The sequence below is a fragment of the Ranitomeya variabilis genome, chromosome 3 (genome assembly GCF_051348905.1).
Source record: "Ranitomeya variabilis isolate aRanVar5 chromosome 3, aRanVar5.hap1, whole genome shotgun sequence".
Taxonomy (NCBI): domain Eukaryota; kingdom Metazoa; phylum Chordata; class Amphibia; order Anura; family Dendrobatidae; genus Ranitomeya; species Ranitomeya variabilis.
Genome location: NC_135234.1, coordinates 638,316,018 through 638,340,432, shown reverse-complemented (window position 1 = coordinate 638,340,432; position 24,415 = coordinate 638,316,018). Strand labels below are relative to the sequence as shown.

General features: G+C 47.6%; 1 protein-coding gene across 4 annotated transcripts in view; it reads right to left on the bottom strand.

The window, feature by feature from the left end:
- LOC143816784 (transmembrane protein 198) overlaps positions 1–24,415 on the bottom strand; it is a 120,222-nt gene that overhangs the window by 44,384 nt on the left and 51,423 nt on the right. The window contains exons 1-2 of one of the 4 annotated variants that reach the window (XM_077297596.1): positions 20,113–20,528; positions 18,081–18,147 (exon numbers count right to left, since the gene is read on the bottom strand). The exons of 1 other annotated variant lie outside the window; for it this stretch is intronic. The gene's annotated coding sequence lies outside the window, so the exon portion shown is untranslated. Of the gene's footprint in view, positions 1–18,080; positions 18,148–20,112; positions 20,529–24,415 lie in introns of those variants that run through there. 2 more of the 4 variants (XM_077297597.1, XM_077297595.1) reach the window with 2 other exon arrangements.

The following is a 24,415-nucleotide window of genomic DNA, read 5'->3' as shown; positions in this document are numbered from 1 at the left end:
CTCTCCGCCCACGATGTCGCCATGGCCCTCGTGGAATGGGCTTTCAGACCCTGTGGAATAACCCTGCCTGCACTACTATACGGTAGAATAATGGCCTCTCTCACCCATCTAGCTATAGTCTGTTTCGAGGCTTTAAGGCCCTTCCTTGACCCCTAGAACGAAACAAATAAAGCCCTCTGTTTCCTCCAGGATTTTGTACTCTCTAAATACTGCAGGATACATCTCCTGACATCTAGGCAATGGAGTCTCTCCTCTTTCTTGTTACTAGGATTGGGACAGAAAGAGGGTAGGGTTATATCCTGAGCCCTATGGAATCTCAATACCACTTTGGGGAGATATGCCGGATCTAATTTTAATACAACCCTATCGTCCATGATTTGTGTGTAAGGGGGGGGTCAGCTGACAATGAGTGTAAATCCCCCACCCTACGGGCCGATGTAAGTGCCACTAACAAAGCTGTTTTTAATGTTAAATACAACTTCAGATAAAGTACTAACGGCTCAAAGGGGCTTTCTGTCAGGGCTGTTAACACTAAATTCAGATCCCATGGTGGAGGAGTAGGGGATGGAACAGAGTCAGCTCTACTACAGGCTCGGATAAACCTCACCACCCACCTATTGCTTGCCAGGTCACAGTTGAATAAAGCTGCTAAGGCTGAAATGTGTACTTTGAGGGTATAACAGCTAACCCCAGATCTAAGCCCTTTTGCAGTAACTCCAGTATTGCCACTATCGGGACCTCCCCTTCCCGTATTGGTCGTGAGCTGGAGAGGAATTTCTTCCATATTCTCCCATAGATCTTGGTCGTTACTGGTTTCCTGCTGCTGAGCAAGATGTATATTAACCCAGCTGAGAACCCTTCTTTCTCTAGTAACGACCACTCAAATGCCCGGCTGTCAAATGAAGCCCGGAGTTCTGCAGGTGGTTGAAGGGACCCTGCGTTAGAAGGTCCTGGTCTTCCGGGAGAACCCACGGGTCCGTCACTGACATCACTCTCAGCTCAGCCAGTAAAACCATGGTCTTTTCGGCCAGAAGGGAGCTATCACAATTACCCTGGCCTTGTCCTCCCTGATCTTCCTCAGAACTGCTGGAACTAGACATATCGGTGGGAAGGCATACAGGAGTCCTGACGTCCATTCTATACTGAAGGCGTCTATTGCCAACGGCCTGTCTGCTGGGTTCAGGGAGCAGAATCTTTGAACTTTCTTGTTGGCTTTTGAGGCAAAGAGGTCTACCCTGGGTCTTCCCCACATGTGTACTATCTGTTGAAAAATTGACTTTTAGGGACCATTCCCCTTGCCTCAAGTGGTCCCTGCTTAAAAAGTCTGCCTTTATATTGTCCACACCTCGAATATGCAGGGCCGATAATGACAGGAAATGCCTTTCGGCTAGACATGAGTCTTCTGGTTATGTGCATCAGTGACCGAGAACGGGTGCCCCCCTGGTGGTTCACGTATGCGACCGCTGTCCGGTTGCCCGATAGGACCCTCACATGATGCCTGGTCAAGTGTGGAAGTAATCTCTCTAGCGCCTTTTCTATTGCTAGGAGTTCCCACTCGTTTGAGGATAGATTTTTCTCCTCTTGAGCCCAGGGATCTTGGACCCACAGTGTGTCTGAGTGAGCTCTCCACCCCCATGGACTGGCGTCCGTTGTGATCACTTTGGAGGCTGTAAATGTCCAGGGGACTCCTCTCGGAGATGACTATCTGTAACCACCATATGAGAGATTGGAGCACAGAGAGTGGGAGAGTGAGCTTCTGCTCTAGCTGCCCCTGAAGTTCCAGGTCGTTCTGCTGCACACACCATTGCAGTTCTCTTGCATGGAACTGGGCCCATTTTACTGCCGCTATGCAGGAGGTTAGGGACCCCAATACTGACATGGCCCTTCTCAAAGTCATCTCTGGTTTTGTTAATGTTGTTATAATCATCTGCTTGATTTTTTCCTCTTTTTCTTCTGGGAGGCGACATTCCTGTGCCACGGAGTCTACCGTTATCCCCAGGAAATTCTGGACCATTGCTGGCTCTAGTTTGGATTTCTTGAGGTTTAGTTGCCATCCCAGTGTCTGTAGAGTGTCCATCACTATCCTGACCTGCTCCTGACAGTGAGAAAAGTTCTTCCCTACAATCAGGAAGTTGTCCAGATAGGGTATTATGCTCTGTGTAGCCTCAGGTACCGTCAGGGAGGAGGGGGAAGGGGGGAGACCTGCTTTTTGAAACTCAACAGGGAGGGCCCCACCTCTGAGGAGACTTACTAAGCCCGGGCACCGATGTGCCTCACGGGCTGCATGGCCACCTTAGGTCAACAGGGGGGGCACCAAAAGGTGACCCCCGTGGACAGCAGGATTTCTAACTTGACGGGGGGGGGTTGGGAAGAGCCACCTGCGGCCCCCGTGGATAATCTTCACCCGGGCGTTCGCCTCACGGGCTGTGGCCATGCTTCGCTCAGGGGGGGCATGGTATACATTGCAACTACCGGTACCTGGTGACGGGTGTAGCAGACCAGCACCTGCCCAAATCCACCCGACTCAGGCCCGGGCATCCTCTTCTATCTTCATCAGAAGTCTTCCATCTTGAGGGTTCCCCGTCAAGGACAGGAAACCAACTGATGTGGAGAGAGGAGCCGCCCCTTTTATCTTGAAGGTTTCCTGTCCTTGATGGGCGGATACCCTCTCTCGTGGTGCCGTCATGTATGATGGAAAAAAAATGAACATTTAACATTTAACAAAAATGGTCTTTTAGCAACAATTTTTTTTATTTTCCCAAGGGTAAAAAGAGAAACTGGACAACAAAAGCTATTGTACAATTTGTCCTGAGTACGCCCATACCCCATATGTGGGGTAAACCACTGTTTGGGCGCACGTCTGGGCTCGGAAGGGAAGGAGCGCCCTTTGACTTTCAATGAAAAATTGGCTCCAATCTTTAGCGGACACCATGTCGCGTTTGGAGAGCCCCTGTGTGTCTAAATATTGGAGCTCCCCCACAAGTGACCCCATTTTGGAAACTAGACCCCCAAAGGAGCTTATCTAGATGCATAGTGAGCACTTTAAACCCCCAGGTGCTTCACAAATTGATCCGTAAAAATGAAAAAGTACTTTTTTTTTTTTCCACAAAAAATTTCTTTTATCCTCAATTTTTTCATTTTCACATGGGCAATAGGATAAAATGGATCCTAAAATGTGCTGGGCAATTTCTTCCAAGTACATCGATACCTCATATGTGGGGGGGTACCACTGTTTGTGCACACGGCAAGGATCGGAAGGGAAGGAGCGCCATTTGACTTTTGAATGAAAAATTAGCTCCAATCGTTAGCGGACACCATGTCACGTTTGGAGAGCCCCTGTGTGCCTAAACATTGGACCTCCCCCACACGTGACCCCATTTTGGAAACTAGACCTCCCATGGAACTAATCTAGATGAGCGGTGACCACTTTAACCCCCCAAGTGCTTCACAGAAGTTTATAACGCAGAGCCGTGAAAATAAAACATCATTTTTCTTTCCTCAAAAATAATTTTTTAGCCCGCAATTTTTTATTTTCACAAGAGTAACAGGAGAAATTGGACCCCAAAAGTTGTTGTCCAGTTTGTCCTGAGTACACCGATACCCCATATGTGGGGGTAAACCACTGTTTGAGCACACGTCGGGGCTCGGAAGGGAAGTAGTGACTTTTGAAATGCAGACTTTGATGGAATGGTCTGCAGGCGTCACGTTGCGTTTGCAGAGCCCCTGATGTGCCTAAACAGTAGAAACCCCCCACAAGTGACCCCATTTTGGAAACTAGACCCCCCCAAGGAACTTATCTAGATGTGTGGTGAGCACTTTGAACCCCCCAAGTGCTTCACAGAAGTTTATAACGCAGAGCCATGAAAATAAAAAATAATTATTGAGGAATGAAAAATTAATGTTTCAGCAAGCAATTTTTTATTTTTGCAAGGGTAACAGGAAAAATTGGACCCCAAAAGTTGTTGCCCAGTTTGTCCTGAGTATGCTGGTACCCCATATGTGGGGGTAAACCACTGTTTGGGCGCACGTCTGGGCTCGGAAGGGAGGGAGCACCATTTGACTTTTAGAACACAAGATTGGCTGGAATCAATGGTGGCGCCATGTTGCGTTTGGAGACCCCTGATGTGCCTAAACAGTGGAAACACCTCAATTCTAACTCCAACACTAACCCCAACACACCCCTATCCCTAATCTCAACTCTAGCCATAACCCTAACCCCAACACACCCCTAACCACAACCCTAACCCCGACACACCCCTAACCCTAATCCCAACCCTAACCACAACACACCCCTAACCATAACCACAAGCCTAATCTTAACCCTATTTCCAACTCTAGCCCTAATTCCAACACTAACCCTAAGGGTAAGTCTCCACGTTCAGGATTGCATCAGGATTTGGTCAGGATTTTCCATCAGTTTTTGTAAGCCAAAACCAGGAGTGGGTGATAAATGCAGAAGTGGTGCATATGTTTCTATTATACTTTTCCTCTAATTGTTCCACTCCTGGTTTTGGCTTACAAATACTGATGTAAAATCCTGACCAAATCCTGATGCAATCCTGAACGTGGAAACATACCCTAAGGCTATGTGCCCACGTTGCGGATTCGTGTGAGATTTTTCTGCACCATTTTTGAAAAATCCGCAAGTAAAAGGCACTGCATTTTACCTGCGGAATAACCGCGAATTTCCAGTGTTTTTTGTGCGGATTTCACCTGCGGATTCCTATTGAGGAACAGGTGTCAAACGCTGCGGAATCCGCACAAAGAATTGACATGCTGCGGAAAATACAACACAGCATTTCCGCGTGGTATTTTCCGCACCATGGGCACAGCAGATTTGGTTTTCAATAGGTTTACATGGTACTGTAAACCTGATGGAAAACTGCTACGAATCCGCAGCGGGCAGTCCGCTGCGGATCCGCAGCCAAATCCGCACATAGCCTAATTCTAACCCTAGTTCTAACCCTAATTCTAACCCTAACCCTAAATCTAACCCCAACCCTAACCCTAGTGGGGAAAAAAAATTAAAATAAAGAAAATATTTTTATTATTGTCCCTACCTATGGGGGTGATAAAGGGGGGGTTAATTTACTATTTTTTTTTATTTTGATCACTGTGATAAAACCTATCACAGTGATCAAAATGTACCTGGAACGAATCTGCCGGCAGATTCGGCGGGCGCACTGCGCATGCGCCCGCCATTTTGGAAGATGGCGGCGCCCTTGGAGAAGACGGACGGACACCGGGAGGCTCGGTAAGTATGAGGGGGTGGGATCGGAGCACGGGGGGGTGGATCTGAGCACGGGGGGGGGGGGGGGGGAGCGGATAGGAGAACGGAGGGGAGTACGGGACAGAACGGAGGACTGGGGAGGAGGTCGGTGGCAGGGGGCAGATCAGGGTTTCCAGCCATGGCCGATGATATTGAAGCATCGACCATGGCTGGATTGTAATATTTCACCACTTTTCATAGGTGAAATATTACAAATTGCTCTGATTGGCTGTTGAAAGTGAAAGAGCCAATCAGAGCTAACGTAGCCACGGGGGGGGGGGGTTGGGGGGCGCAAAGCCACCCCCCCTGGGCTGAAGTACCACTCCCCCTGTCCCTGTAGGTCGGGTGAAATTGGATTTAACCCTTTCACCCGATCTGCAGGGACGCGATCATTCTGTGACACAGCATATGCGTCACAGGTCGGATTGGCACCGACTTTCATGACGCATACGCTGTGTCACAGTTTGGGAAGGGGTTAACTACTTATGGACCGCCCACAAACTAAACAGCCAAGTGGTCCGTATTCTACATAGCAGTAATGTTTTAAAATGCCACTGCATAGTATTAGGCTATGTGCACACATTGAGGATTTAGATGTAGATCCGCAGCGTTTTTGGACGTGCGGAATTAAATCAAATCTGCAGTGTAGTGCACAAGCAATGTTAGTCAGTCAATGGGAAATTGAGAATTGTTGTGCACATGCTGCGGAGAAAAAAAAAAAAAAAAAAAAAAAAAAAAAAAAGAGTGGATTTGCAGCATTTTATTTTCACTGCATGTCAATTCTTTTTGAGGATCTACAACGTTTCTGCACCCACTGACTTCCATTGTGTCAGGCCAATCTGCAGGTTTAAAAAAAGATCTGCGGATTTGCTGCGGATGTGCCTGCGAGAAACGCTGCAGATTGGGAGGGCGCAGAGTGCGAGAGTGCGTGCGCAGAGTGCGTGCGCGCGAGAGTGCGTGCGCGCGAGAGTGCGTGCGCGCGAGAGTGCGTGCGCAGAGTGCGTGCGCGCGAGAGTGCGTGCGCAGAGTGCGTGCGCGCGAGAGTGCGTGCGCAGAGTGCGTGCGCAGAGTGCGTGCGCAGAGTGCGTGCGCAGAGTGCGTGCGCAGAGTGCGTGCGCAGAGTGCGTGCGCAGAGTGCGTGCGCAGAGTGCGTGCGCGCGAGAGTGCGAGAGTGCGTGCGCAGAGTGCGTGCGCGCGAGAGTGCGAGAGTGCGTGCGCAGAGTGCGTGCGCGCGAGAGTGCGTGCGCAGAGTGCGTGCGCGCGAGAGTGCGTGCGCGCGAGAGTGCGTGCGCGCGAGAGTGCGTGCGCAGAGTGCGTGCGCAGAGTGCGTGCGCGCGAGAGTGCGTGCGCGCGAGAGTGCGTGCGCAGAGTGCGTGCGCAGAGTGCGTGCGCAGAGTGCGTGCGCAGGAGAATGCGAGAGTGCGCGCGAGAGTGCGCGCGCAGAGTGCGTGCGTGCGAGAGTGCGCGCGAGAGTGCGCGCGCAGGGTGCGTGCGCGCGAGAGTGCGAGAGTGCGTGCGTGCGAGAGTGCGAGAGTGCGTGCGCGCGAGAGTGCGAGAGTGCGTGCGCGCGAGAGTGCGAGAGTGCGTGCGCGCGAGAGTGCGAGAGTGCGAGAGTGCGTGCGCGCGAGAGTGCGTGCGCGCGAGAGTGCGAGAGTGCGTGCGCGCGAGAGTGCGAGCGCGCGAGAGTGCGAGAGTGCGCGCGAGAGCGCGAGAGTGCGCGCGAGAGCGCGCGAGAGCGCGCGAGTGCGTGCGCAGAGTGCGTGCGCAGAGTGCGTGCGCGCGAGAGTGCGCAGAGTGCGTGCGCGAGTGCGAGAGTGCGTGCGCAGAGTGCGTGCGCGCGAGAGTGCGAGAGTGCGTGCGCAGAGTGCGTGCGCGCGAGAGTGCGTGCGCAGAGTGCGTGCGCAGAGTGCGTGCGCAGAGTGCGTGCGCAGAGTGCGTGCGCAGAGTGCGTGCGCAGAGTGCGTGCGCAGAGTGCGTGCGCAGAGTGCGTGCGCAGAGTGCGTGCGCAGAGTGCGTGCGCAGAGTGCGTGCGCGCGCGAGAGTGCGCGCGAGAGTGCGCGCGTGCGAGAGTGCGCGCGCAGAGTGCGCGCGTGCGAGAGTGCGAGAGTGCGTGCGCGCGAGAGTGCGAGAGTGCGAGAGTGCGCGCGCGCGCGTGGGCGCGCGCAGAGCGCGAGAGCGCGCGCGCAGAGCGCGAGAACGCGCGCAGAGCGCGAGAGTGCGCGCGCAGAGCGCGAGAGTGCGCGCGCAGAGCGCGAGAGTGCGCGCGCAGAGCGCGAGAGTGCGCGCGCAGAGCGCGAGAGTGCGCGCGCAGAGCGCGAGAGTGCGCGCGCAGAGCGCGAGAGTGCGCGCGCAGAGCGCGAGAGTGCGCGCGCAGAGCGCGAGAGTGCGAGCATGTATTGTCCAATGGGACTACGGCTATGCCTGCTATAGTGACAGCTAGTCGAATGATGGGACAGTAGTAGTCCCATCATCCGGCTACTGTGTTCAAGTGTATAAAGTAGAAAAAAAAAAAAAAAAAAAAAACACACACACACACACACACACAGTACATACTCAACCTAGTCCCCGAAGCACTCGATCACCTGTAAAAAAAATTAAAAATAAACCAACAGTATACTCCCTGATCCGATGTAATCCATTTAATAACTAGTGTCCCAATCTCCCGTGGAGAGTGGTCACATCAGTACCGGTGATACAATGATGGAATGTATCCTTCCGCACTGTATCCCTCCGCCGCTGTGAGTACAGAGTTCATACAGTCACTTGTGGCACCGCTGCATGGGAAAATTCTCACGCAGCAGTGCCGTAAAGTGAGAGCCTGAACTCAGGTAACTTCTTCAGTGATGGACTGTAGGAGCCATTGTCTCCTGTCAGTGTGTCACTGGAGGCCTATAGAGCTGTCGCATCTCCTGATGTGACAGCTCTATAGGGGAGATCGTTGTGGGACACTTGTCATTATATGGACTGCGTCGGACCAGAGAGTATTTATGTTGGTTTATTATTTTTTCAAGGAGATTAAGGGTGTCGCATGGATTACCAGTATAATAAGGATGGCAAAACTGTGTGGTGTTTTATTTTATTAAAATACTTTATTCTGCATGTGTTTGTGTTTATTTAACCCATTAACAACTATAGGATTAGTAATGGATAGGCGTCTCATTGATGCCTCTCCACTACTAAGCTGGCCTGATGTCACCTTACAATTCAAAAGGTGGCATTAACCCCCTATTACCCCATATGCCACCACTACAGTGCAGTGGGAAGAGAGAGCTAAGCGCCAGAATTGGTGCATCTTACAGATGCGCCATTTCTGGGGGGCACTTTGTTTGTAGCTGGGGGAGAAGTGGCAATATCCATGGTCCCTTCCTAGGCTATGAATATCAGCCCGCGGCTGTCTGCATATCCTTTTCGGGCTATTAATTATAGGGGGACCCCAAGTCGTTTTTTTGGGGGGTCCCCCTATTTTATTAGCCAGTAAAGGCTAAATATACAGCTGTGGGCTGATATTCATAGCCTGGGAAGATTCATGGGTACGAACCCCATCCCAGGCTATAAACATCGGCCCTTAGTTGATGGCTTTCCCTCTCTGGCGCACAAAATTGCGTGGGAGCCCAGGCCATTTTTTTTTTTTCAAATTTTTTATAAATTAAACAGTTATTGCGTTTAAGGCCGGGGTCACACTTGTGAGAAACTCGCACGAGTCTCTCGCATCAATACCCAGCATTGCCACCGGCTCTCGGGACCGGAGCGTTCAGCCGAGAATTGATGCGAGAGACTCAGCCGAGTTTCTCACAAGTGTCACCCCAGCCTAACTCTTTACCTACCATTTTATTATGTTTATTACTGAACATCAGGCTTGGTATTATCGATATATCTATCTATCCATCTTTCTGTGTGTGTAAACATTCTTCAATGGAGTATGTACGGTAAATGAAGAAGTTGGACAAGAAATTACATCACAATTTTTTTTTCTTTCAATAATAGATCTCTATTTAGCTTTCAAAACCGCATACAAATCCGCATGAAAATCCGCGCGGGTTTTTATCTGCGTTTTCTGTCAAGAGATGCAGAATCTGTGCAGAACATTTCACAGGCAAATCTGCAATGTGTGCACATGCCTTTGGAGTTCTACAACATCAGAGACAAGCACAGCCAGCTGTCAGACACAGCCAGACTCCCCATAAAGACGCAGAAATAGTTTACTACAGTCTCTGCCTTCCCTATGGCTGCATACACAATGCTAAACCAGTGCTGTGTATACTGCGAGTACGCTGTGAATAGGAAGCTTTAATATAGCTTCCTCCTCCGGACACAGTCAGCTCTGCTATGTAGCCAGTATTCCTGCATTTAACACCAATAAACAAAAAAGAAATAAATAAAACACTTATATCACAAAAAAGATTTAAAAAAAAAAAAAAAAAAAAAAAAAGATTTACAGCTCTCTAAGGCTGGTTTCGCATTTGCGTTTTGATCTGCAGTGTTTTTTTAAAAAACGCATGTGGTGAAAAAACGCGGCAAAACGCCGCGTTTTTTAGACGCATGCGTTTTTGCATGCAGAAAAAAAACGCGGCGTTTTGCGGCGTTTACGTTTTTTAAACGCATGCTGAGAAGTGTGTGACAGCTGCCAATCATCAAAATCAACTAGAAAACCCATTAAAAACAGAAATAGCTAGGGTTAGGGTTAGTATCCCTAGTAACCCTAGGGACCCTAACCCTAACCCTAGGGACCCTAACCCTAGGGACCCTAACCCTAGGGATCCTAACCCTAACCCTAGGGGTTAGGATCGTAACCCTAACCCTAAGGGTTAGGATCCCTAGGGTTAGGGTTTTCTTGTTTTTTCTTGTGTTTTTCTATAAAAACGCATGCGTTTTTAACGCAAGCAAACGCATGTGCTTAAAAACGCATGCGTTTACATAGACAGCAATGCATTTTTTTGCCACGAATAAACGCATGCGTTTTTTAGTGTTAAGTATAGAAAAAAAAACGCATGCGTTTTTTACAGCTAAAATGCTGCAGATCAAAACGCAAGTGTGAAACCAGCCTAAACCATATGTACAAAAAAAAAATCCGAAAATGCATCTGTATGGACTACAGTGCTTAAATGACAAAAACATCATGACTAGTGATTAGTGGAAGTGCTTGTTACTCGAATTTGCCTAGGGTGCTCAGGTATGCACCAAGTATTGCGGGTTCGAGCGAGATGTTCAAGTCACCGTGGCCGCATGTTTCGCAGCTATTAGACAGCCACAAAACATGCAGGGATTGCTCGCGTTTGTCAGGCAACCCCCACATGTTCTGTAACAGTCGTGAAACATGTGGGCGCAGGAACTCGAACATGTCACTCGACACTGCGCATACCCGGGCACCATAGGCAGACGCTAGTAACAAGCACTTGTGCTCATCGCTAGTCATGACATCACGGGGCTTAACGCAGAACAGTGGCACCGGCCCAGGAGGCAAGTGCTTTTTTTTTTTTCTACGGTATGTATGTATGTATGTATGTATGTATGTATGTATGTATGTATGTATGTATGTATGTATGTATGTATGTATGTATGTATGTATGTATGTATGTATGTATGTATGCATGCATGCATGCATGCATGCATGTATTTGAATGCAGCATATGCATGCAAACAAACAAACAGGATTGCCCATTAGTGGAAAATCCTTTTCAGGCTCGGTGTGATGACACTGAAACTAGAAAACGGCAGTTTTACCCACATAACCACTCGGTCAATAAATTCGGCTGCATCAGCTGTTTTGTTTTTTTCCAAATCATAAAATAATTACAATAAATAGTTTTTTTTTTTGTTTTTTTGTTTTTAAACTGAAGCAGCTGCATGCCGCCATGGTCTTCATCTGCATCGCGGCTATTTGAGTATGGCTGCTTCTCGAACGGTCCTGTAACAAGCCATGTCCCCCCCCCCCCCCCGTGTAATTACAAAACCAATGACAGCTTTTTCCTTTATGAAGGCTCCGACTGAATCACTGCAAGCCAAGGAAGACCTAAGGATTATTAGTACAGTAAAGGTACCGTCACACTAAACGATATCGCTAGCGATCCGTGACGTTGCAGCATCCTCGCTAGCGATATCGTTTAATTTGACACGCAGCAGCGATCAGGATCCTGCTGTGATGTCGCTGAATAAAGTCCAGAACTTTATTTGGTCGTCCGATCGCCGTGTATCGTTGTGTTTGACACCAAAAGCAACGATACCAGCGATGTTTTACACTGGTAACCAGGGTAAACATCGGGTTACCAAGCGCAGGGCCGCGCTTAGTAACCCGATGTTTACCCTGGTTACCAGCGTAAAAGTAAAAAAAACAAACAGTACATACTCACCCAGCGTCATACCTCCCCCAGCGTCTGCTTCCTGATACTGACTGAGCGCCGGCCCTAAAGTGAAAGCCGCTCTGCTGTTAGGGCCGGAGCTCAGTCAGTGTCAGGATGCAGAGGCTGGGGGACGCGCAGGTGAGCATGTACTGTTTGTTTTTTTTACTTTTACGCTGGTAACCAGGGTAAACATCGGGTTACTAAGCGCAGCCCTGCGCTTAGCAACCCGATGTTTACCCTGGTTACCCAGGGACCTCGGCATCGTTGGTCGCTGGAGAGCGGTCTGTGTGACAGCTCTCCAGCGATCAAACAGCGACGCTGCAGCGATCGGCATCGTTGTCGCTATCGCTGCAGCGTCGCTTAATGTGACGGTACCTTAAGTGAATGGGAAAAAGGTATTACTTATCCAATGAACCATACTGCTGCGGTTTCAGCAGAGGGGGAACTGGAAAAATATTTTTGAATAAGGATATTTATTTAAACAGAGTACATTTTATTTATTTACTGTATAGACAAAGTCAAAAGCAAGAATTACACCTCACTGTTCACAAGAGACGGTCTAGATACTCAAGTAAACAAAGCAGCTTCAAGAAACAGTCCCACACGCTGCAGATCAGGAAGCACGTGCCTCAATGACCTGATCAATTTCTACACTTTTCAGTACTCTACAGTATTGCCACGCACTATCTGCACTTGTCCATAGGGAGGCCCACTTGTGAAGACATGTACAGACAAGACCCCCTGGACTGCGTGAGAACCAGTTACAAGGTCAAAAGCAGACAGCTTCTGGGGACATAAATAATGAAGAAAATAAAAATTAACATTATACCTGGTTACTCCAATATGGAGAGGTATAATAGGTTTCTTAGGCATTAGACATGTAGATAATAGAGGAATGAACTCATCCAATATAAATACGGTATGTGTATATTACATTCCTTGTGTTTGTTAGGTGGGGAATGAACACACAATATAACTATATGGGATATAGTCCATGCCCTCATCATCTCCCGCCTCAACTACTGTAACCTCCTGCTCTGTGGCCTCCCCTCCAACACTCTCGCACCCCTCCAATCTATTCTAAACTCTGCTGCCCGACTAATCCACCTGCCCCTCCACTATTCCCCGGCCTCTCCTCTCTGTCAATCCCTTCACTGGCTCCCCATTACCCAGAGACTCCAGTACAAAAGCCTAACTATGACGTACAAATCCATCCACAACCTGTCTCGTCCATACATCTGTGACCTCGTCTCCCGGTACTTTCCTGCACGCAACCTCCGATCCTCACAAGATCTCCTTCTCTACTCCCCTCTCCTCTTCCCACAATCGCATACAAGATTTCTCCCGTGCTCCCCCCTACTCTGGAACCCTCTACCACAACACATCAGACTCTCGCCTACCATAGAAACCTTCAAAAAGAACCTGAAGACCCACCTCTTCCGGCAAGCCTACAACCTGCAGTGATCACTGATCGACCAAACCGCTGCATGACCAGCTCTATCCTCACCTACTGTATCCTCACCCATCCCTTGTAGATTGTGAGCCCTCGCGGGCAGGGTCCTCACTCCTCCTGTACCAGTTATACTTGTATTGTTCAAGATTATTGTACCTGTTTTTATTATGTACACCCCTCCTCACATGTAAAGCGCCATGGAATAAATGGCGCAGCAATAATAATAATAATAATAATAATAATATTAATAATAATAATTCCCCTGTATTCCATGCTCACACCCCACCTAACAAACACAGGAAATATACGGTAATATACACCGGTTTATATGGGATAAGTGTTCATTCCCTTACCTGCATATCTTCCATGTCTAAAATGCCCAAGAAATCTATTAAACCTCTCCATATTTTTGGACCAATAAGCTCTGTTCACTCTCTTTATACATTCATTTTCTTCATTCTTTTTAATATGTCCCCAGTTTTTGCTCTTATTTTAGTCCACCCGGCTCGTCTGAGTATTACGCTTTTTTTTTTTATTTTTTTTATAAAGACGCCATACGATTCCAGAGATCTGGACCTTTTTATTGCATGCTAAATGTACAGTCTTTACCAAGGGGTGTGTGGCTCACAATATCCTCTGGGGGCGTCTTTATGTTGCTTTGCATTATCCTATGAGCAATGCCCCCTTAGTAAACAGCGAATATCTTCGGCTCCCTCCTTATTCGGCAAGCTATAGCGCTTACTGTATAAGCTGCCTCGGGAACCCAGCTAACTGGAGCGCTCCTGACAAATACAGTTGTGGCCAAAAGTATTGACACCCCTGCAGTTCTGTCAGATAATACTCAGTTTCTTCCTGAAAATGATTGCAAACACAAATTCTTTGGTATTATCTTCATTTAATTTGTCTTAAATGAAAAAACACAAAAGAGAATGAAGCAAAACATTGATCATTTCACACAAAACTCCAAAAATGGGCCAGACAAAAGTATTGGCACCCTCAGCCTAATACTTGGTTGCACAACCTTTAGCCAAAATAACTTCCGGTAACCATCAATGAGTTTCTTACAATGCTCTGCTGGAATTTTAGACCATTCTTCTTTGGCAAACTGCTCCAGGTCCCTGATATTTGAAGGGTGCCTTCTCCAAACTGCCATTTTTAGATTTCTCCACAGGTGTTCTATGGGATTCAGGTCTGGGCTCATTGCTGGCCACCTTAGGGTATGTGTCCACGTTCAGGATTGCATCAGGATTTGGACAGGATTTTACATCAGTATTTGTAAGCCAAAACCAGGAGTGGGTGATAAATGAAGAAGTGGTGCATATATTTCTATTATACTTTTCCTCTAATTGTTCCACTCCTGGTTTTGGCTTACAAATACTGATGAAAAATCCTGACCAAATCCTGATGCAATCCTGAACGTGGACACATACCCTTAGGGTATGTGTCCACGTTCAGGAAACGCTGCGTTTTTGACGCTGCGTTTTTCCGCAGCGTCAAAAACGCAGCGTCCAGATGTTACAGCATAGTGGAGGGGATTTCATGAAATCCCGACTCCACTATGCGTTAAAAAACGCATGCGTTTTTGCCGCGAAAACGCACATGCGGTGCGTTTTTTCAAAACGCAGCATGTTGCTACAATGAGCAAAACACGCAGGCACACCGCAGGTGACCTGCCAGTGACCTCAGGTGCAGTTTTGGTCAGGATTTTACTTGCATAAAATCCTGACCAAAGCCTGAAGCAAGCCTGAACGTGGACATATACCCTTAGAAGTCTCCAGTGCTTTCTCCCAAACCATTTTCTAGTGCTTTTTGAAGTGTGTTTTGGGTCATTGTCCTGCTGGAAGACCCATGACTTCTGAGGGAGACCCAGCTTTCTCACACTGGGCCCTACATTATGCTGCAAAATTTGTTGGTAGTCTTCAGACGTCATAATGCCATGCACACGGTCATGCAGTCCAGTGCTAGAGGCAGCAAAGCAACCCCAAAACATCAGGGAACCTCTGCCATGTTTGACTGTAGGGACCGTGTTCTTTTCTTTGAATGCCTCTTTTTTTCTCCTGTACACTCTATGTTGATGCCTTTTCCCAAAAAGCTCTACTTTTGTCTCATCTGACCAGACAACATTCTTCCAAAACGTTTTAGGCTTTTTCAGGTAAGTCTTGGCAAACTCCAGCCTGGCTTTTTTGTGTCTCGGGGTAAGAAGTGGGTCTCCTACCATACAGTCCCTTTTCATTTAGACGCTGACGGATAGTACGGGTTGACACTGTTGTACCCTCGGACTGAGGGCAGCTTGAACTTGTTTGGATGTTAGTCGAGGTTCTTTATCCAACATCCGCACAATCTTGCGTTGAAATCTCTTGTCAATTTTTCTTTTCCGTCCACATCTAGGTAGGTTAGCCACGGTGCCATGGGCTTTAAACGTCTTGATGACACTGCGCACGGTAGACACAGGAACATTCAGGTCTTTGGAGATGGACTTGTAGCCTTGAGATTGCTCATGCTTCCTCACAATTTGGTTTCTCAAGTCCTCAGACAGTTCTTTGGTCTTCTTTCTTTTCTCCATGCTCAATGTGGTACACACAAGGACACAGGACAGAGGTTGAGTCAACTTTAATCCATGTCACTGGCTGCAAGTGTGATTTAGTTATTGCCAACACCTGTTAGGTGGCACAGGTAAGTTACAGGTGCTGTTAATTACACAAATTAGAGAAGCATCACATGATTTTTCGAACAGTGCCAATACTTTTGTCCACCCCCTTTTTTATGTTTGGTGTGGGATTATATCCAATTTGGCTTTAGGACAATTCTTTTTGTGTTTTTTCATTTAAGACAAATTAAATGAAGATAATAACAAAGAATTTGTGTTTGCAATCATTTTCAGGAAGAAACTGAGTATTCTCTGACAGAATTGCAGGGGTGTCAATACAATACAACTGTATGTAGCCACAAAAACACCACCCATATATTACACCCATGTAAGAGCACTGTTTGAATGCAACCGAGGTATTGCCATAAATAGAAACACTGTATGATTACAAGCAATCCTTATAAGAGTAAAGTTTATGCTAGCGTGATGTCAATACGCAAAAAAAAAAAAAATTAGGTCACTGCAAATTCATAACCTGTAAACCCCGCCAGTGTGATAGCCAATCAGAAAAATGTACAGCAAATCCATAAAATGTAGACAGCACCAACACTGCAGTGGTCCGCCACAGTCTGGGCTTACCTCCCTGCAGCGATAACCTCGTTCACATCCACGTCACTGCTGCAGACAGTCCCTGGCCGCCATGGTCTTGTGCTGTACGGAAGCAGAGACCAGTGGGGACCACCAGTCAGTGGTGGAGCTGACATATACCGGACAACCCACTTTAACTGTTCTTTCACATCGAGTTCATGTTATACTATTTTTTTCCATAATCTTGGCTAAGAGCCATAATTAAGGATGTGCACCGGTTCTAAGTAAAGCCAGAGCTCCAATCGGCACCCAGAAGTATCTCCCAGTGAAGTTATATACCAGTAAAATGCTTGATAACAATTCTGACAAACAGAAAATAAAGTGATCTTATCTGCTCACACCTCAGGAGATCCTTCTATCACAGGTATTGCCCAAATTATGTGCCGACAAATTGGTCCAAAGTATGGCACCGTAAAGGCATACGTCATCCACCGACTTCAGTGGAAGAGTCCAACAGAGGATTTTTTGCAATCTGCCAGGATTGATCCCCATAGACACATTTGGAGTATATATATATATAAATTTGCATGACCTAGGGGTCTAAAGATGTGAGCACAGCCTTAAAGGGGATGTCCAGCCTCTGAGCAAAAAAGTCTGCAGTCACTGATTGCCGAAACATGACAGTGTGGGGTGCGCATAATGTGACAATTCCACTGTATTCCCAATGCAAGTGGGCTGTCACGTGACCACATCTGATTTGTGGTCACATGATGAGTAGACGCATTTTGCTTCCCTCAATAGAAGAGAATTAAGTCAAGCTAGATGAGACTAGTCAGCACGTGACAGCAAGTCTGCAAATCAAATACATGTGGTTATGTGACCACCTGCACATTGCCGAATCGTGACTGTAGGCTTTTGTTCTGAGCCTGAACCACTTCAATGCCGTCATTCCAACTCTTGGAAAGGCTAGATTTTCCTAGTCTCCAGTATCGCAGAGCCAGAGAGCCATAAGTTGAAGACTTTTGGGAGTTTCCCCCTTTGATAGGGTTAAAGGGACTGTCAGCACAGGCAGCTCGGTGCTTCATGGCGGGGCCAATCATTTATATACACCTTTTCCCTGCATATCCGCCCTTCGCTGGCCCTATGAAAAGGTGGAGATGGAGGCAAAACAAGCAGGTGGGAAGGTGTATATAAATGCTTGGCCCCGCCATGATGCACCGAGCGCCTGCACTTGGTTTGAACGGTCATTCTGTAGAGTCTCTTAAAAAAGTGATTATGCAAATTGCCTCTTCTGAGAAAAAGAGGACTTAAACTCTATAGCGCCACTTGTTGGAAGTAGCAATCCTACAAGTCACAATCAACCCCTTAACGAGACGTGCAATAGGATTAAAGCCAAATCAGTATCTCAATTCGCAGACACGGTGTTTCGGGCTGTTAGTGAGACATCTTCTTGGTAAAATGTCTGGAGCCTGGAGGCCCCGGGGATCTGTGTATAGCAGCATAAGACAGGGAGTATAGAGTTTCACGTACTGTAGAGTATCTAGAGTTCAGCAGAGGAGAGGAATGGCTTCTCTGCCAAATAAACACGTCTTCCACTATCACAGGCAAATGGTAGGACTCCGAAGCTGCTGCTCCAGTCAATGCAAAGCATATTCAGAAAGAGCATCAACATTTGCAAATATGCAAAGAGCAGGCGGCCAAGAAGAAGACGACATCGCCGCATTTCTAGATATAACTACACAGACAATGCGATTCTGCCAAGCACTGCAAAAGCCACTGACACAAAAACAAAATGTATATCTATAATAGACAGGGATGTGCCACCATATGCAAGCTCTCTCCTACCCACACTCCGCAGGGGCGTCTCATGAGCATTCACAGTTTGTCCAAGCCAAGCAGAAGAAACAGTGTCCTGGGGATAAGCAACAACTTTTTTTTTTTTTATCACCTCGCTTCACCCACTAATAAAAGGGGTTGTCTAGTGGTGGACAATCCCTTTAACCCAATTAAAGGGGTATTCCCATTTCCAAAATTCTATAATCCTATCCTAATGTGCATTAGTAATAATAGCAATATTAGCCAATACCTCCAATTAGAAATGCAGTATAGTTGTTCTTATTAGCTACGTCCCTTACTCCATGTAGGGCATTTCAGTAGCTTAGGTATCCAGGACTACGACCACTAAGAGCCATCTGTCACTGTATGAATGGTTGTAACCATGGATACCTAAACTACTGAAATGCCCTACAAGGGGGAGGGGACATAGCTAAAGAACTATACTACATTTTTAATTGGAAGTATTTGCTATTATTATTACTACTAGCACACCTTCTACATATTGGGATAGGAATACCCCTTTAAGGCCACCATACAGCACATATTAAATTCAATCAATGATTCACCAGCACAGTATTCTCCGGATTTCCATCTCTGACTATATAGAATTGTGCAGTTGGCTGTTGTAATCCGTCCTGACACATTCCTCTCACCAATCAACCCCACCCCCAAAAAAAAAAAATTGTGTATCCCAATTTTTGCATGCTTCGGCTCTGTTCACACATCCACTCATATTCCGTTTGAAGGAGAGAAAAACGTAAGTGATCCAGCTGCTTCATCAGTTATGACATTACAGTGCCTCCTGACTCCCCCTGTACATCTCAAAAATACCATTTGATTTCGTGCCGCCCTGTATTTCAATGAGGCAGCTCCCATCCAATGGGCGTCCTCCCTGCACCGTCTGTTCCTGGGAATTTTGAGGTGTACAGGGGGAGTCAGGAGGCAATATAATCAATTGTGAAATGCGTAAAAGCAGAAAAAGGTGGTGGCGCTTGTTGGGATGCAAAAAAACTGGTGACAGATCCCCTTTAAGTTTCCCTTCTCCTAAAGCAGGGGTGGGGAATCTTTTTTCTGCGAAGGGCCATTTGGATATTTGTACCATCCTTCGGGGGCCGTACAAACTCCGCCCACACAGTGCATCATGACTCTGGTACTGGTGTCAGGACGTAATCTTTCATTGCATGCCCTTCATTGCTCAGTAGTGAACACTCTGTGTGTGTGTGCGCTAACAGAGCAAGAAGAAATTAATGAGCTGGTTGTAATCAAAATACAGCTCCCTGCCCAAGAATGCGGTCCCTGAGAATCTGATCGGGGCCTGATAAAAGGTCATCGAGGGCCGTAAATGGCCCTGGGGCCTGAGGTTCCCCACCCCTGGCCTAAAATGTAAGAGCCCATCAGAATATCAGCGCGGACATGTGAACGGAGCCCTACATGGTGTGCGCACTGGACGGATCATGTGTCCCCAATCCTACCGATACTCCATGTAGGACGCTACAGAGACCCCATTAATAATGTACAGCACACATTCCAGGCCTCATTCACATCTGCGTTTCCGTTTTTCCTGTTCCAAAGCTGTAAAAACCCCAAAATGACAGATGTCGGATCGATGACAGGACAGACGCTAACAGCACACTGACAGCGGTGCCCAGCGGGTTCTGCATAGGAGGAACACAGCGGCACAGCACTACTCCGCCCATGCAGAAGTGCATACATCAGGAGCTGCCATGTACAACCACCCCAGCAGGTAAGTAACATTAACTCTTCAGGCCCTGGACCTCACACAGGAACAGCCCAGAAACAGAACAGGAGGATGGAAGAAAACTGCAAAGGAAAAGTGGAGAAGTTGCAGCAACCAATCAGGTTGCAGCTCTTATGTATACAAATGCCTTGTCAATTTGAAAGCTGGAATCTAATTGGTTGCTAAGTACAACTACTGTGAATAAACCTCCTCCAGTTCTGCCCCTGGAGCAGAGGGAGCGGGACCCTGTGGAGGTGAGCGGTGATCCCGAGAGCCCAGTGCAGACGCCGGAGATTCCTTTACCAGATCACTGCAGGCACAAAGTTGTCACTTCCTCCATCCGCAGCCAGCGGTCCTGGAGAGAGCGGAGATGCTGCTGCTGTTGCTGCTGCTGCTGCCGGCGGCTTCTTAGAAGTTTTCAGTGTTCCAGGTTCCTCATTCTTGGCAATGGCCGCAGCGCTGAGTAGAGCCGCTCACCAGCTCGGTATCCCGCCAGCACGGCCGCCTGCTCCCCGCGCAGCCCTCACAGCAGCCATGTCCACTGACTGTGGCCACATTCAAACTCCACACAAGCCTTTCTCCTCAGAACAGCTGAAAGGTGACGTCACCGCTCCGGACCGAACCATTCTAGTGGCCGCGGGGAGGGAGAAGGGACAGTAGCAATTGTTTGGCGTTTTTAATATTCCGTGAGGTACACTGTGAGTTAATTGTGGAGAGTGACGGGAACAGATTAGATTCGTCTTTAGTCACGTCAGTCTTTCCGTGAAATAAAAGCCCCCCTCGATGTATAAATGGTCGGGTCTGTAGTGAATGTAACGTGGTGGGAGAATGAGGAGCCTTCAGAGGATGTGACCGGCGCGGGGGGCGGACGGTCCAGGGAACCTGCCTTGTGGCCCGTGCACCGATAGGCCAGACTATCAGCCGTAGCCTTATGTATTTTTTTATAATAATTTTTCACACTAAAAAATGAATCATTAATATTAAGGACCATTTACACTTCACCATGAGCAGCGTTAGAGCGGAACTGAAATAGTTACATAGTTACATAGTTATTAAGGTTGAAGGAAGACTTAAGTCCATCTAGTTCAACCCATAGCCTAACCTAACATGCCCTAACATGTTGATCCAGAGGAAGGCAAAAAAAACCCATGTGGCAAAGAGTAAGCTCCACCATGGGGAAAAAAATTCCTTCCCGACTCCACATACGGCAATCAGACTAGTTCCCTGGATCAACGCCATATCAAGGAATCTAGTGTATATACCCTGTAACATTATACTTTTCCAGAAAGGCATCCAGTCCCCTCTTAAATTTAATTAATGAATCACTCATTACAACATCATACGGCAGAGAGTTCCATAGCAGGGCCGGACTGGCCATAGGGCAGTTCTGGCAAATGCCAGAAGGGCCGGTGGCAGTAGTGGGCCGCTCGAATGTGCCGCTGTCGGCACACTCCCCCCGCTGTCGCGGCACACTCCCGGCCCCGCATTCAACTATACCGGCGTCATAGACGCCGGTACAGTTGAATGCAATGATGGAGGAGAGAGCGTCTGCTGACGCCCCCTCTCCCATCATTCCCCGCTCTGCCTGCCGCTGACACTGCGGATGCGCGATGACGTCATATCATCGCGCACCTGCTGTGTGACCGGGCGGGCAGACTGCGACTGCTGAGACCAGAGCCAGAGCAGCACGGGACACGAGGAGAGAGGTGAGTAGAGTGTTTGTTTTTTTTTATCAATGAGTGATGACTGGATTGTGGAGCTATTGGGGGGGGCTGCCTGCCTGCATTACTTTCTATGGGGGCTGCCTGCCTGCATTACTTTCTATGGGGGCTGCCTGCCTGCATTACTTTCTATGGGGGCTGCCTGCCTGCATTACATTCTATGGGGGCTGCCTGCCTGCATTACATTCTATGGGGGCTGCCTGCCTGCATTACATTCTATGGGGGCTGCCTGCCTGCATTACTTTCTATGGGGGCTGCCTGCCTGCATTACTTTCTATGGGGGCTGCCTGCCTGCATTACATTCTATGGGGGCTGCCTGCCTGCATTACATTCTATGGGGGCTGCCTGCCTGCATTACTTTCTATGGGGGCTGCCTGCCTGCATTACTTTCTATGGGGGCTGCCTGCCTGCATTACATTCTATGGGGGCTGCCTGCCTGCATTACATTCTATGGGGGCTGCCTGCCTGCATTACATTCTATGGGGGCTGTGCTGCATTATATTGTATGCTGTCTGCCTGCATTACATTCCATGGGCCTGTGCTGCATTATATTCTATGGGGCTGGCTGCATTCCATTCCATGGGCCTGTGCTGCATTATATTCTATGGGGCTGGCTGCATTTCATTCTATGGGCCTGTGCTGCATTATATTCTATGGGGCTGTGCTGCATTACATTCTATGGGGCTGTGCTGCATTACATTCTATGGGGCTGTGCTGCATTACATTCTATGGGGCTGTGCTGCATTACATTCTATGGGGGCTGTGCTGCATTATATTGTATGGTGGCTGCCTGCATTACATTCTATGGGGGCTGGCTGCATTCCATTCCATGGGCCTGTGCTGCATTATATTCTATGGGGCTGGCTGCATTCCATTCCATGGGCATGTGCTGCATTATATTCTATGGGGCTGGCTGCATTCCATTCTATGGGCCTGTGCTGCATTATATTCTATGGGGCTGGCTGCATTACATTGTATGGTGGCTGTGCTGCATTATATTGTATGGGGCTGTGCTGCATTATATTCTATGGGGCTGTGCTGCATTATATTCTATGGGGCTGTGCTGTATTACATTCCATGGGGCTGTGCTGCATTAAATTCTATGGGGCTGGCTGAATTACATTCTATGGGGCTGGCTGCATTACATTCTATGGGGCTGTGCTGCATTACATTCTATGGGGACTGTGCTGCATTAAATTCTATGGGGCTGTTCTGTATTACATTCTATGGGGCTGGCTGCATTACATTCTATGGGGGCTGTGCTGTATTACATTCTATGGGGGCTGGCTGCATTACATTCTATGGGGGCTGTGCTGTATTACATTTTATGGGGGCTCTGCTGTATTACATTCTATGGGGGCTGTGCTGTATTACATTCTATGGGGGCTGTGCTGTATTACATTCTATGGGGGCTGTGCTGTATTATAGTCTATGGGGGCTGTGCTGTATTACAGTCTATGGGGGCTGTGCTGTATTACATTCTATGAGGACTGAGCTGTAATGCTGGATACAGCTGTAATTATATGTTATATAGTCGTGTTACACTCCCCCCACTTCTTGTAGCCTACAAGTGTACAAAGATATTATACAGTCACCATGCGACAAGTGGGCCTGTGTGACTTCAAATGCCAGGGCTGAATTTTAGTCCCAGTCCGGCCCTGTTCCATAGTCTCACTGCTCTTACAGTAAAGAATCCGCGTCTGTTATTATGCTTAAACCTTCTTTCCTCCAGACGTAGAGGATGCCCCCTTGTCCGTGTCTCAGGTCTATGATTAAAAAGATCATCAGAAAGGTCTTTGTACTGTCCCCTCATATATTTATACATGAAAATAAGATTACCCCTTAGTCTTCGTTTTTCCAAACTAAATAGCCCCAAGTGTAATAACCTATCTTGGTATTGCAGACCCCCCAGTCCTCTAATAACCTTGGTCGCTCTTCTCTGCACCCGCTCCAGTTCAGCTATGTCTTTCTTATACACCGGAGACCAGAACTGTGCACAGTATTCTAAGTGTGGTCGTACTAGTGACTTGTATAGAGGTAAAATTATGTTCTCCTCATGAGCATCTATGCCTCTTTTAATGCATCCCATTATTTTATTTGCCTTTGTAGCAGCTGTCTGACACTGGCCACTGAATATGAGTTTGTCATCCACCCATATACCCAGGTCTTTTTCATTGACGGTTTTGCCCAGAGTTTTAGAATTAAGCACATAGTTATACATCTTATTACTTCTACCCAAGTGCATGACCTTACATTTATCCCCATTAAAGCTCATTTGCCATTTATCAGCCCAAGCTTCTAGTTTACATAAATCATCCTGTAATATAAAATTGTCCTCCCCTGTATTGATTACCCTGCAGAGTTTAGTGTCATCTGCAAATATTGAAATTCTACTCTGAATGCCCCCTACAAGGTCATTAATAAATATGTTAAAAAGAAGAGGGCCCAATACTGACCCCTGTGGTACCCCACTGCTAACCGCAACCCAGTCCGAGTGTGCTCCATTAATAACCACCCTTTGTTTCCTATCCCTGAGCCAGCTCTCAACCCACTTACACATATTTTCCCCTATCCCCATTACTCTCATTTTATGTAACAACCTTTTGTGTGGCACCGTATCAAAAGCTTTGGAAAAGTCCATATACACTACGTCCACTGGGTTCCCTTGGTCCAGTCCGGAACTTACCTCTTCATAGAAGCTGATCAAATTAGTCTGACATGAACGGTCCCTAGTAAACCCGTGCTGATACTGGGTCATGAGGTTATTCCTCTTCAGATACTCCAGTATAGCATCCCTTAGAATGCCCTCCAGGATTTTACCCACAGTAGAGGTTAAGCTTACTGGCCTATAATTACCGAGTTCAGTTTTTGCCCCTTTTTTGAAT